This window comes from Cibotium barometz, chromosome 53, assembly GCF_041138505.1.
Source record: "Cibotium barometz isolate CiBa-2024 chromosome 53, ASM4113850v1, whole genome shotgun sequence".
Taxonomy (NCBI): domain Eukaryota; kingdom Viridiplantae; phylum Streptophyta; class Polypodiopsida; order Cyatheales; family Cibotiaceae; genus Cibotium; species Cibotium barometz.
The window spans coordinates 13,630,973-13,644,035 of NC_141098.1; positions in this window are offsets into that span (position 1 = coordinate 13,630,973).

Sequence of the window (13,063 nt, forward strand, 5' to 3'; positions counted from 1 at the left end):
GGGTTAGGGAAAGGAGAGGAAAGAGAGGGGAAGGGAGAAAAGGAGAGAGGGGAAGGGAGAAAATCTCACATCTTTGCTATGTCCAAACTTTCCATGAAAGCTTGGAAGAAGACAAAGATTGAACAAAACCATGAAACCTTGAAGAAAGCAAGAAAGGGCTTACCTTGGAGAGGGAGACTTGATTGATACAAAACCCTTAAGAGAAGAGGTGTGGTGGGAGGAATACTCGGGCTACAAGCATAGGCTATGCATGTGCAGGATAGGGGAAGTAGGTAGGTATTGACACCTGTCGACAACGATTTAGGCGGGAGCCACAGTTCGCAGGTCGCCCGCTGAGTAGTGAAATTTCACTGCTAGCTTCACTGGTGAGCAGCAAATTTTCATTGCCTGGTGAGCAACGTATTTTTGCTATATTGGGCAGTGGATTTTCATTGCCTGGTAGCGAAAAAATGTTGCTGTGGTCGTTATCTAGCAACAACGAAAGCCTGGGTAATTTTCTGTTTGCAGTATTGGATGTTGTTGTGTATTTTGTATGAACCCTAAATCAGTTTTGGCCAGGTTAAAGATGTCTGACAATGATCATCAAGGTCCAGAATTTAGATCCGAGGCATGGTTGAGAGAAAAAATTGATGTGTGTGTGATCGATGAAAGGGCCAGTACATACGACCACATCGTATAACAATTGAGCATGTCCAGACATATGGTCTTCATGAGGCAGTGGCACGACGACCCAGATTAGATGATAACATGGAGGAGAACCATTGGAGAGTTCTAGGTAACATGCCACACCATTCGGTGACATCGAGTAAAGTGCAGAAGGTGGCAAGGTTTCATATGGAAAGCACGCTGAGACTCATTTTCCCAGCCAATGAATGAGGTGTAAAAATATGGCACAGCGAAAACAGATATAGCAAGAGAAAGTACACTAGACAATGCAATAGAGAGAATGGAGAGAATTTTAAAATTATGACTATACCAAACAAGAGATAGGTACAATATGATGGTGCTATCCACCCGTGCGCTCTAGTGTTGGCCATCTAGACAGACTCTGGGTGGAGAGCGTACTGAGAGTATAGTGAATATATGCTCACAAGCATTGGATACCTTTGCTTCTGCCAACTATGTCCATTTATAGTGCTATAGGTGGTGCAGTGGATGCGTCCAAGACGTGGGTGGCTACACTGCATTGACGTGGCTCATCCCCCGTGTATTCATAATAACGCGTCCCCACCACCGACCATCGCCCACTAATGATGAACTTAGTTATTGAGGGAATATTCCCTATACCATTTCGAGACCCCAGCTAACACTCGTACCCCTCATCATCTCCTAGCCATGCGCCCACTTAATACACAGGTATACTTCTGTAACCTCCTCCGTCTCCATGCTTACATCATCATCCTTGCCAATTTATTGCTCCCTAACAAATCTGCTATTCTTGGTTGATTTTGTCAACCATATGAGCAGTAGACTTTGTGCGAGCCATCTTTGAAACTCTCAAGAGAAGAACAAAAGTAAGGAGAAATGTAAGCAAGCAAGAAGAACAAAAGTAAGGAGAAACGTAAGCAAGCAATAAAACAAGAAGGCAAAAGTGTGAGGGGGGAGGGGTACTTGAGCTATAGTTTTTTCAAAGAAAAGGTTGGGGTACCCAAGCTCTTAATGCGAGAATATATGGATATGTTTAATGCAAGCACGTGACCATTAAATACAATAATGCAGGATCATTCTTTTAATCATGACCTTGCAAGCATGTGGCATATCCTCATGTATGACTTGGACATATGGTGGCGAGGAGGATTTATACAATCATGCAAATTTAATGCAAGGAACTTTGCCAGTTTCTCAAGAAGAGTGCAATGAGTTTGTCTCATTGAGGAAGTGGACATTTTCCCCACTCCAGCTCTTCCATTGATTCCTATAAGAGGACGCCACTATGTTTTGCTATCGGATCTTCAAGAACTTTTTGATCTTAGGGAAGACTATTATCTTGGGATCATTGCCCAAAATCTTGAACAAGAGGTAGATTTTGTTTCTGATGATGGAGGTTCATAAATATATATCCCTTGACCTCCATAGCGATGTTCAATTTAATTTAACCTCAGATGCATTATCAATGATATTTCATGATGCTGCTAGCTATGAGAAAGCGGGTCTCCCCACAGAAGTATAATTTTAAAAGATTCAAGAGAGACTCACCATTTCAAACTTGGGAAGGTATTTGGAGCAAGGAGAGCCCTCAAGGGGGAAAGAGACAGCAACCAGCATCAACCCTTGGCACAATAATCTAGTTACTAGTGATGAAAATCAGAAGGTGAGTGTTCATCATCCCTATCCCTAGTGCATAATTTGTTTGTATATCCTTTCATGTGGTGACTCTAAACTCTATGAAGTCTTTTTTTACAGTTGTTTGTCTTTGAGGGTGATTTTCTCCGTAGGTAAAGGTAAATGTATCGGTGGGTTTGGAAAGGACTCTGCACTCGCCAAGTTTTTAAAGTGGTTCAAGTATCCACAGGTTGTTATTTTCCATAAGAAGTTCTCCAAAGACAAGGCAGCTTTTCCTTTGTTTGCAATCAAGACCTTGTCAAGATATCTTAGAGGCTATCCAGTTAGGTGGAATAGTGATAGAGGCTATCCAGTTAGGTGGAATAGAGGCTTGCACAATCAAGACCTTGTCAAGATATCTTAGAGGCTATCCAGTCAGGTGGAATAGTGATAGAGTAATGTTTTTGGAGAAGCAAACAGCTCTGCAAATCTCTGGCCAAGGACTAGCCACCCATGCACTGAGAAGTTCGTACTACTTGTCATATGTAGCGTATGCACTATTGGATGGTGTCAAGGATCCCAAGGTGCTAATGATTATGGAAAGCACGAGTTTCTTAGAAATGGAAGGTAAAGGTTTGATCAAAGGAAGCAACTTGAATGATCAAACTTCTTCAAAAAGGATTAATCTTGACAACGATGATGCTACAAAGGAACGCAAGAGCGTTTAAACTTCTGAAAGTTAATGTCAATGTTTGCATTGTGATACATTCTCAATATAGTTTTCCACCTTTCTAGCACGTGTTGTTAAACATTCTTGAGGCAGTTTTCCATCTTTTTCCATCAATACAATTAATCTTTTTGCGATTGGGTTGTTGTGTTCTTGTATTCAAAGAGGTACGATTACAATCTAGTTCCAACCTTTCTACCATCTAGCTTAAAGTAGAAATTTTGAGGGGGATCATTACACGTCATTTGAATCTCTTATCTAAGGAAACTCATTAGCCAATGGCTCTCTACATTGATGATGATTGGCTCATGACCTTGCCCCAATGAATTACTACATCTATGATAGAAGAATGCTCTCCATCTTTTCATATCTTGATCCATGCTTAGCCAGTCTTCCTTCCATATTCGCCACCTTCTATATTTGTAATGTATGCACAATGTTTGCCTTGTAATGAAGTACCTGCTTCAAAACAATTACAAATTTAGTTACATGAATCTTGCATCCTTGCACTCTCATTAGTTCAGCCTTTCTTTGTTTAATATGTTAGAGGACCCATTTGAGAGTCCGAATTTCTCCTAATGATAGAAAAATTTATCTGGAATCACCATAACATGAGAAGGTTGTGTCCCTGCACGCAAAAATAGGCCACTCTGCATTGTGGTGATTCTACCTTAATACACATAAATAACTTATCCAGAACCACCACATGGTGAGAAGGCACCATGGCCACGTATCTATCACATATGCATGATAATTTAATGCACCACTGCCACATCTATGTCACACATGTAGAAACTTGTCCATGTAATAATTCTCCCACCTCTGTCATATGTAAATTTATTGTCGAGCGATGACACAATACTACTATTTATCATGTAGTCATACACCACTATTTATGTGTAGATTTGTTTATTTATACCCCATGTCTAGCAATACGTACACTTTTTCTTCACTCCCTCGACGTAATGTTTTGCTCCCCTCTCTCAGATTGCGCCTTTCCTTTGTCTCCATGCTTCTTGCTATCAAAGCTTTGCCCCCTCTCTCGATAAGGCATGCACCCTAAACCCTTATACTGTATTCAAAATGTTATGTTTTTGAAATTTTATTCCTTTATTATCTTTCAAATCGCCACAATGTGATTAGGGTTGTCTCCATGCATGTTTAAATGGTCTATTTGTGGTGATTATATCTTAATACATAAAAAAATCATTTAGAATATCTTTTTTTCTTAATTCATAAGGTTTGATAGTGCTGCAGGCATGTAGAAATGGCTTCCATTTGAATCACCACAACGCGGTAGGGCTATCTCCGTGTGCATAGAAATGGCCTATTTGTGAATGAGAAATATTCTAGAGATTCCTCCCCTCATAAGAGAGAGGGATGGAGTGAGAGTAGAAGACTCGTGGCCCATGACCAGGACACTAGTTTTGGCTCGAAAGTGAGGGGTAGACCTACAGAGAGAGAATAGGCAGCCGAAGAGAAAGTATAATAAGCAGCTCAAAGAATTACATCAGGGGCCTCTAAGACAATAATTGCTGGATTGCCTTGATGCACGAAATGCAGAGGCGCTACAATTTCTTTGCCCCAATTTTGAAATTTGCTTATATGTTGCACAAGAAACCAGATTTTTGGCTTTTTCTCCACATGATGTAACGATTTTGCAAAACTATCGATGATGTGAGGTCATAGACTCGATCATGATGTCTATTCTTTCATGAGTGTTTCTTATTTTAGTTAAAGACATTTATTTGTACAATCGTGCTACTCGTTCCTTTGTGAGTGTAGGATTGATCTATTTCTTTTGTAGTAGAATGATTGTAGGAAATTTGTCATTTCCAATGCAAAGTCATGTGCTTTTGTTGGACCCAATTGTCGACATGCTTGCATGATCCAACTGTCACATTTTTTAATATCCTGAATTGGTTTCCCTATTGACATGGATCCCCTTGATGTGGTTTTGTTGGCTTACCAGCACAAAATGTAAGTACCAGTATAATTTTTATACATGATAAATTCACTAATGATCTTTTTGTAAGCCTTTAAGGTTTTTGCAGACGCCATTGGAGCTTGGTCCTTTTTGACCTTCATGCCAGAGTTTGTTACTTAGCCAACTCAACGGGGTAGGCTACTATGGATATTTTCAATTGTAATTGTTTCTATTAGAAATATTGGTAACTCCAACCCATTAAAACTATTAAATATGGAATATTTAATGAGCTTATTTTTCAGGTCTCTTAGGAAAATGTTAAATGCCTGGGGGGCTTTGACTTGAGACAATTTTTTGGATATACAAATAAGTAGAGTAGAAGTTCCAATACAACCCAACTACCATTCATGTGGATGGAGAGCCTATGTAAATACAAAATTGCTCCTGTAGGAGGACTTTTCAGCTCTACAAGATGATGTAGGTTCTATTAAATTAGTTTTTTTTTCTTATTTATTCTGGATTAAATGCTTATCCCACTTTATATTGTTCATGTAGAGTCCACCGCTGGGAGTTTATTCAAGTTTAGATGTTAGGAAGTTTCAGGTAGAGGTGATTGATTGCCTTGTTTATCAACTGCATTGCGGCACGAGGTCCCAGGAGTCCCATTCCTCCAAATCCACCACCGGCACAACAATCTAAGGCATCCACCCAAACTCCTACAAAAGATCCCACCCAATCCTCGCAATCTCCTACAGAAGATCCCACCTAAACTCCCATCTCCTAGTCTGCCATAGGCCCCTCTGAAAATCATTGAAATGTTCTTATTAGTAATCTTTAGTTATGGAACTTTGTTGTAAATCATTTTTCAAATATATGGACGAGTGAGTTTTTGATATACATACGAGTTAGTTTTTGTATGATTTTTCAACTTAATGTTGGAACAATGATTTGAAAAGCATTTAGAATTTGATCAAGATGGAAACTACTCTCAATTTATAAACATATTATATAAGAAAGTAGCAAAACTATAATTTCTTTGCGACATTTTGGCTAGGGGACACTAGAACGGGTCGAAACCAATTTTTTTGTGCATATTGGGAGGTGGTTCTATTGAAGTAGATTTTTTATCACTGCACTTTCGCTTCTTCACATTCTCAGGACTTTCAATTTTTGTAAAGAGAATGTGGGGGAGAGGGAGGAGCTTCAAACCCTAGCAAGCAAACACACACACACACGAGAGAGCAAGACACAAGAGAGAGATGGATAGCTGAATTTTCTTATTTCTTCTTCTTCTCTACTCAACCAGCATAACATAAAGATAAGAGTACACACTATATGGGTTAGTACTCAACTACTACAACATAAAGATAAGAGTACACACTATATGGGTTAGTACTCGACTACTACAACATACAAGGGTCGGTCCATAATGTGAACCCGACTAAATGAGCTGGCACTATAACTATGCCAGTCTCTAGTAATCCAAAATGGCTGTCACACAGCCTCTCATCCCACCGGCCGCATATCACCCATAATCTCACCAACCACCATGACAGTCCTCGAGCTCAACTCCACAGAGTGCACTCCAAGTAATCTCCTAAACATGTGGAGCTTCCCTGTGCCCAATGCCTTCGTGATGTCAGCTACTACCTGATCCTCCGTGCTGACATATACCAGATCTACATCTCCTGCTAAGAACCTTCTCCCTCATAAAGTGATAATGCACCTCAATGTGCTTCAATCTAGCATGATATACTGGGTTACTGGCCAATTATATATGGCCAACTATATGCTACTCATGTTGTCCCAATATATGACAACTGTCCTATCCACACGGGCTCTCCCATGTCACCAAGTAGCTTCTGAAACCAAGCTACCTCACAAGTTGCCATAGTAGCACCCATGTATTCTACCTCTGTACTCGACAAGGTAACTGTTGGCTGCTTCTTATTGCTCCAACTCACAGCAGCAGCACTCCCAAATGAGAATATAAAACCACTGGTAGATCTCCTGTCTGCAATACTACCATCCCATTCATCATCTGTGTACCCATGCCACTGTATCTCTGTACCAGCCTCATAGAAAAGTCCATAATCAACTGTGGATTTTATGTACCTAAGGATCCATCTAGCCGCATCCAAGTGTGGCTTCCACTGTATCTCTGTACCTAAGGATCCGTCTAGCCGCATCCAAGTGTGGCTTCCTAGGGGCCTTCATAAACTGGCTCACAAGTCCAACAGCATAGCTCATGTCTGGCCTTGTAATGGTCATGTAGATCAATCTACCCACTATGCATCTGTATGTAGTGGGGTCCTCCAAAAGCTCACTTGTATCTGCCGAAAGCTTTGTGTTCTGCTCCAATGGCACTGAAATAGGCTTACAGCCTGTCATACCATACTTGGACAACATGTCCAAGCCATATTGCCTCTACAATAGCAAAACACCATGAGGTGATCTCACCACCTCTATGCCCAAGAAATACCGCAGCTCACCCAAATCCTTCATCTTAAACTTCTGCTTCAAAAGCATCCTGACATCATGTATGTTTGCATCACTATATCACCAGTGATAATCAAGTCATCCATATAGATGACTAATAGCATGATCCCTCTATCTGTCTTTTTCACATATAGTGAAAAATCTACATTGGATATCTGAAATCCAATGGTAACAAGAGACTCCCTGACCTTGTTTGACCATGCTATGGGTGCCTGCTTCAAGCCATACAAGGCTTTGCGTAACCTGCACACAAAATATGGACGTGCCTCACTCTCATATCCTGGTGGCTACATCATGTTCACTCCTTCTTGCAAATCACCATGCAAGAAAGCATTCTTTACATCCATTTGATGTAAAGACCAACCCTTCACTATAGCCATAGTAATGACAGCTCTCACGATTTCCATTCTTTACATCCATTTGATGTAAAGACCAACCCTTCACTACAGCCATAGCAATGACAGCTCTCACGATTTCCATTCTTGCACTGCGTTGAATGTCTCCTCATAGTCTATGCCATAAGTCTGTGCATAGCCCTTGGCAACCAATCTTGCCTTATACCTACCTTCTCACTAAACCATCAGATTGTGCTTGACTTTATACACCCACTTACATCCAATTGCCTTCTTTTCCTTAGGCAAAGGCACTAACTCCCATGTTGCATTTACATCCAATGCTACCATGTCCTCATCCATGGCATCTTCCCATTTCTTATTTCCAATTGCCTACTCAAAGCAAGTGTGCTCAACCTATTGTATTGATTTTACCATGTAAGCATAATGATGGGCTATATATCCATCATATCTCAACCTGTCACAACAGGGTATATAACCCTCGTAGACCCTCGTACACTTGGATCACTATCCTCAAAACAACCTTGGTTCTCCTTACACCAGGAGTAACCACAGACGTAATGCCAAGCTCCTCATCAAGGATCTGCTCAGAGCCACTAGAGTCACCATCTACATATGAGTGACCTGTTGACAGATCAGGCACAAAAGGTTGATCTACCTTTTCCTTCCCTTTACATGATACATGTGTACCTGCATCATTCCTCAACCTGCCTGACCATGGGCTAACATTGGATCCATTGGTCGAGGACTCCCTAGGTCCACTCAGCACCCAGACAAGGATAAAACTTGATAGCCTTTCTCTCTTGGTGCTTTGTGGTAGTCATTGAGGACTCACATAAAACTTATGTGGGGCTCTACACGTGGTGCAACATCAGCACCTATGATTGCTGCTCTACATGTGGTGCAACATTAGCACTTCTTACATCTGCATCTTCTGTTACCTGGTGCATACCAGCTACTCATCTCATCAAAGACAACATCTCTGCTTACTCGCATCTCACGTGTGGTAGGGTTATAGCATCTATAACCTTTTTTCTCCATAGCATATGGCAATGAAGATGCATTTCTCTTTCTCACTTCATTTAGGAACATGTACATATGCAATACACCCAAACACTTTCAAGTGAGACACATCCGGTCTTATACCTGTAAATTTCTGTTCAGGAGTCATGCCATGAACAACAGTGAGTGTCATGTTCATAATGTACACAGCAGTTGTTGCTACTGCTTCTGCCCAAAAGTAATGTGGCATATTCTTTTCAGCCATCAAGGCATGTGCCACTTTTGCAATGTGCATGTTTTTCCTTTTTGCAACACCATTCTATTGCGGAGTGTACCTGCACGTAAACTGCCTCTTGATTCTCTGCTTTCTCCGGAAATCATTGAACTCATTGGAGTAATATTCTCCCCCACCATCTAATCTTAGGCATTTTATTTACATGCCTTTTTCCTTCTCGACCAAGGCTTTAAATCTTTGAAAGTGAGCAAACACCTCACTTTTCTCTTTTAGGTGCAATAAACCCACACTTTCCTAGTGTGGTCATCAATAAATGTAACATAGTACCTCCAACTTGCAATTGTTGCAGTCTTGGTTGGTCCCCATACATCTGAATGTATGACATTGCATTGACATGCTTTTCATGTGGGAAAGCATGTTTAGCCTACTTACCAAGTTGGCATGCTTCCCATACCTTATGCATACCGCAACCTTAAACTTTGGCAAACTTGCAACAATATTTTGGGCCTGCATAGACTTCAGTTGTCGCTGTACATTCACATGACCAATGCGCTTGTGCCATATGTCAATATCTGCAATGACACTTGTTCCATGCGCAAACATGGCTGTCTTTATCTCAAGCATGTTCACATCCAAAGTAAACATCCTGCCATTTCTGTTACCCTTCGCAACCAAGCGACACTTATTTTTGAAGTCTTCCACAAAACATGCTTGAGGATTAAACCTCACTTGCAGACCGTGTTCAACCATCTATTATCCAACAGAAACCAGGTTCTTTGTAATATTCAGAACATGAAGTACATCAGCTAAGTACTTCATTTTGCCATCCTGCATAGACAATGGCACTTTACCAACATGCGTAATGGGATGCGCAGTATCATCACTTGTTTCTACATAACCTAGTTTTTCAATTTTCTGCATATCTCTAAACCACTCGGCATGACTGGTCATGTGGTTAGAGGTGCCAGAATCCACATACCATATATCTTGAGATCCTGACACATCCCCTATTTATGGAACTAAGCATGTGTTGCATTACAAAGAGCTGCTCACTTCTGTCATCATCTCCATGTTTACTAGATGATGCATAGTTGCCTTGCTGTAACTTCCCACTTTTAATGTCATTTTGCTTTTTGTAGTAGTCCTTTGCCATGTATCCTGGTTTGCCACCACAGTAATAACACTCTATGCTATTTGCATTTTGATTTCTTTGCCAACCACCTCAGCCGCTTTGGCTCCCCCTGCCTCTAGACTAGCCTCTTCCACCTGTCTATCATTGCTGCTGCTGTGAATCATTGGACTATTGTTGTCTAGAATTCTGATTTCCTTGTCGACTACCACCTTGGCCTTGACAGCCTCTACTTCTACCCCTACCTGAATTATAGTAGAAGGCCTATTCCAATGTGTGCTTGCTTTGTGAAGAATCATCCTCACCTAAAGCCATTTCTTCTATGATCAGCATAGATATCAAGTCCCGAAAGTTGGGAATATTCTCCCTAACTGCAACAATGGAGGTCTTGAATGGCTTGTACTCTTTGCCAAGTCCATTCAAATGGACACTCACCAAATCATCATCCTCCACTGATACATTGATAGACCCAAGGGATTAAAAAATGCCCTTGATCTTTAAGGCATATTCATTGATGGACATGCTTTTCTTTTCCACAGTATACAACTCTTTTCTTTTCCACAGTATACAACTCTTGCTTTAACTGCAACTTCCTTGCCTTTGTGTTAGTTTGGAACATCTGAACTAGATTCTATCATGCAACTACTGGAGTGTTTGCATCTTGTATGTGTCCTATCATAGTATCTATGACACTAATTGAAAGCCAGTACATGACTTTTCTTGCACCCTGATTCCAATACCCTGATTCCAATCCTTGAATGCCTTATATCTACAGGAGTGGAATTCTCCTCAGATAACTCTGGAGGCTCCTCATTGCCCCCTTCTACATAATTCCAAAATACTTTACCCATTATAAAATTGGTCATTCTAAACTTCGAGGCATGGAAGTTATTCTTATCCAGCTTCTCACTAACAATCTGATTAATTCCATCATACATGTTTTCCTTGCAATCAAATAACTTGCAAACAGACAACAAGTATTTGTATGACGTCCTGCAAACAGACCAACAAGTTTTTGTATGACGTCCTCACTGAGCAGCAACCCACTTTTGTCTTTCTCTAGCGCTTCCCTATCCTTTGCAAGTCGTTCGAGTGTTTTGATGGCCCCACAAAGCATGCCTGCCTGTTCGTCCCTAATGGTCTTTACCTCATCTAAGGCATCTTCTACCATGATTACTCTATCTTTCCTCTCTTCTTGTAGTGTTATAAGTGCTACTTGGAGCATGTGAGTAACTACATTGACATTTTCACTTGAAGCCGCCACCGTTATTGGCATACTACTAAATGTGTGTGTAGATAATGAGTCTAAACATTGATCAAAGCTAGATCTCCTACCTTTGAAGCTAGGTTGGTGATTCTCTTGAAATCTAAATTCTTCATTTAAATGCTCTGACACATATGAATCATTAAGGTGGTGGTCGTTGTGTGAAGGTGAACTATGCCAAACATTGAGGCGCCTCTTCGAGGGGGATAGTATGGGCCATTTACTACTCTCCACTTATCCTTCTTCATATTCAACTTCTTTTGCTGAATCACATTGTTGATGACACCCTCAGCAAATTCAGCCCATTTCACCTTGTGTTTTTGTTTCTTTGAAGGGCTTTGTGTTGCTTTACACCTTTCCCAAGCGAATCCCCAAGCAAAATGCACTCAGACTGAAACCGATCCCGTCAAGTGGGAAAGACTCCGTTGGACACCCACACGCGTAATAGCACAACTTTAAAACCACAATTTGAAATGGACAACTTAAAACAACTTGAAATTGAAATGAAAGAAAATGAGATAAATGGACACCAGCACTAGGGCCGGAACGGGCCGACCCCCCCTCAATATATGATATATTTATTGGGAGTATTTAATAAATACAATGCTCCATGGGTTCCAAGAACCAGATGATGTCCATGTACAAGATGAATACAGTACCAAACAAATAGGCTCGAAGTAGATATTTGAAGCAGAACGACCACTAGCGTGGTCCAATCTCTATGGTCTTGTGCTTTCACTGGACTCCGCGGAGAGCGCCCAACTGGTGTTCCAAGACCACGCACAAACAGGCGCTCTCGTACTAACGCCTAGCTCTCTCGATCTCAGCACCTTTGGACTGAGGTTCTCCAATAGAGCTTGGACCGAACGGGTGTTGCCGTGGAGAGAATTCCTTATGAGATTTATCACAAAGTACTTTAATTAAATCTGAAAATTCACTTACTTGTGGATGGCAGATGGCAGACCAATACCCGAGGTATTTGTGGTTACTTGAGTGGGACACTAGATGTAGCCACTTGAAGATGGAAGATGCCGCCTTTGGAAAAGAGGTATAACCACCTGCTGTGCAGAGGACACAGCCGCCTTCGTATGGAAGAGGAGGCGTAACTTGTCTTGCTACAACCACCTAGTGATGCAACCGCCTGGTGAAGAACACAAAAGCAGGAGGAGAGGCTTGTGCAGTCACCACCAACAACTGAGGACAGGCGCAGCCACCTACTGTAGGGCACAACCGCCTGTGAGAGGAAAGGGAAATAGCCACAAGTTTGTAGAGTATAGCCGCCAGTCGCCTAGGTGTAGGAACACAATGGCTGGAGAATGAATACACTGACGCCTTCTGTGGGGTTGGCAATACAGCAGCCTGTAAGGCTGCTTGACTGGAGGCACACACAGCTTATGTGGTCGCCTGGCTGGAGGAGTATACACAGCAGCCTACAGGATAGGTAGTGGAACGCCTGGCTGGAGAAGTACACAACTGCCTGCAGCGCGCCTGGCTGGAGAAGTACACAGCTACCTGTAGAATAGGCAGCCTGCGCAGCATACAGTTGACTATATGAGTAGTAGCGCAGCAGTTCTTGTAGAGTCGCTGCCTGTTCATATAGATACGCAACAGCCTAGGAAGGAGTAGAAATGCAGCCTGAAGTGAGGCAGTCACCTGAGGGATGGA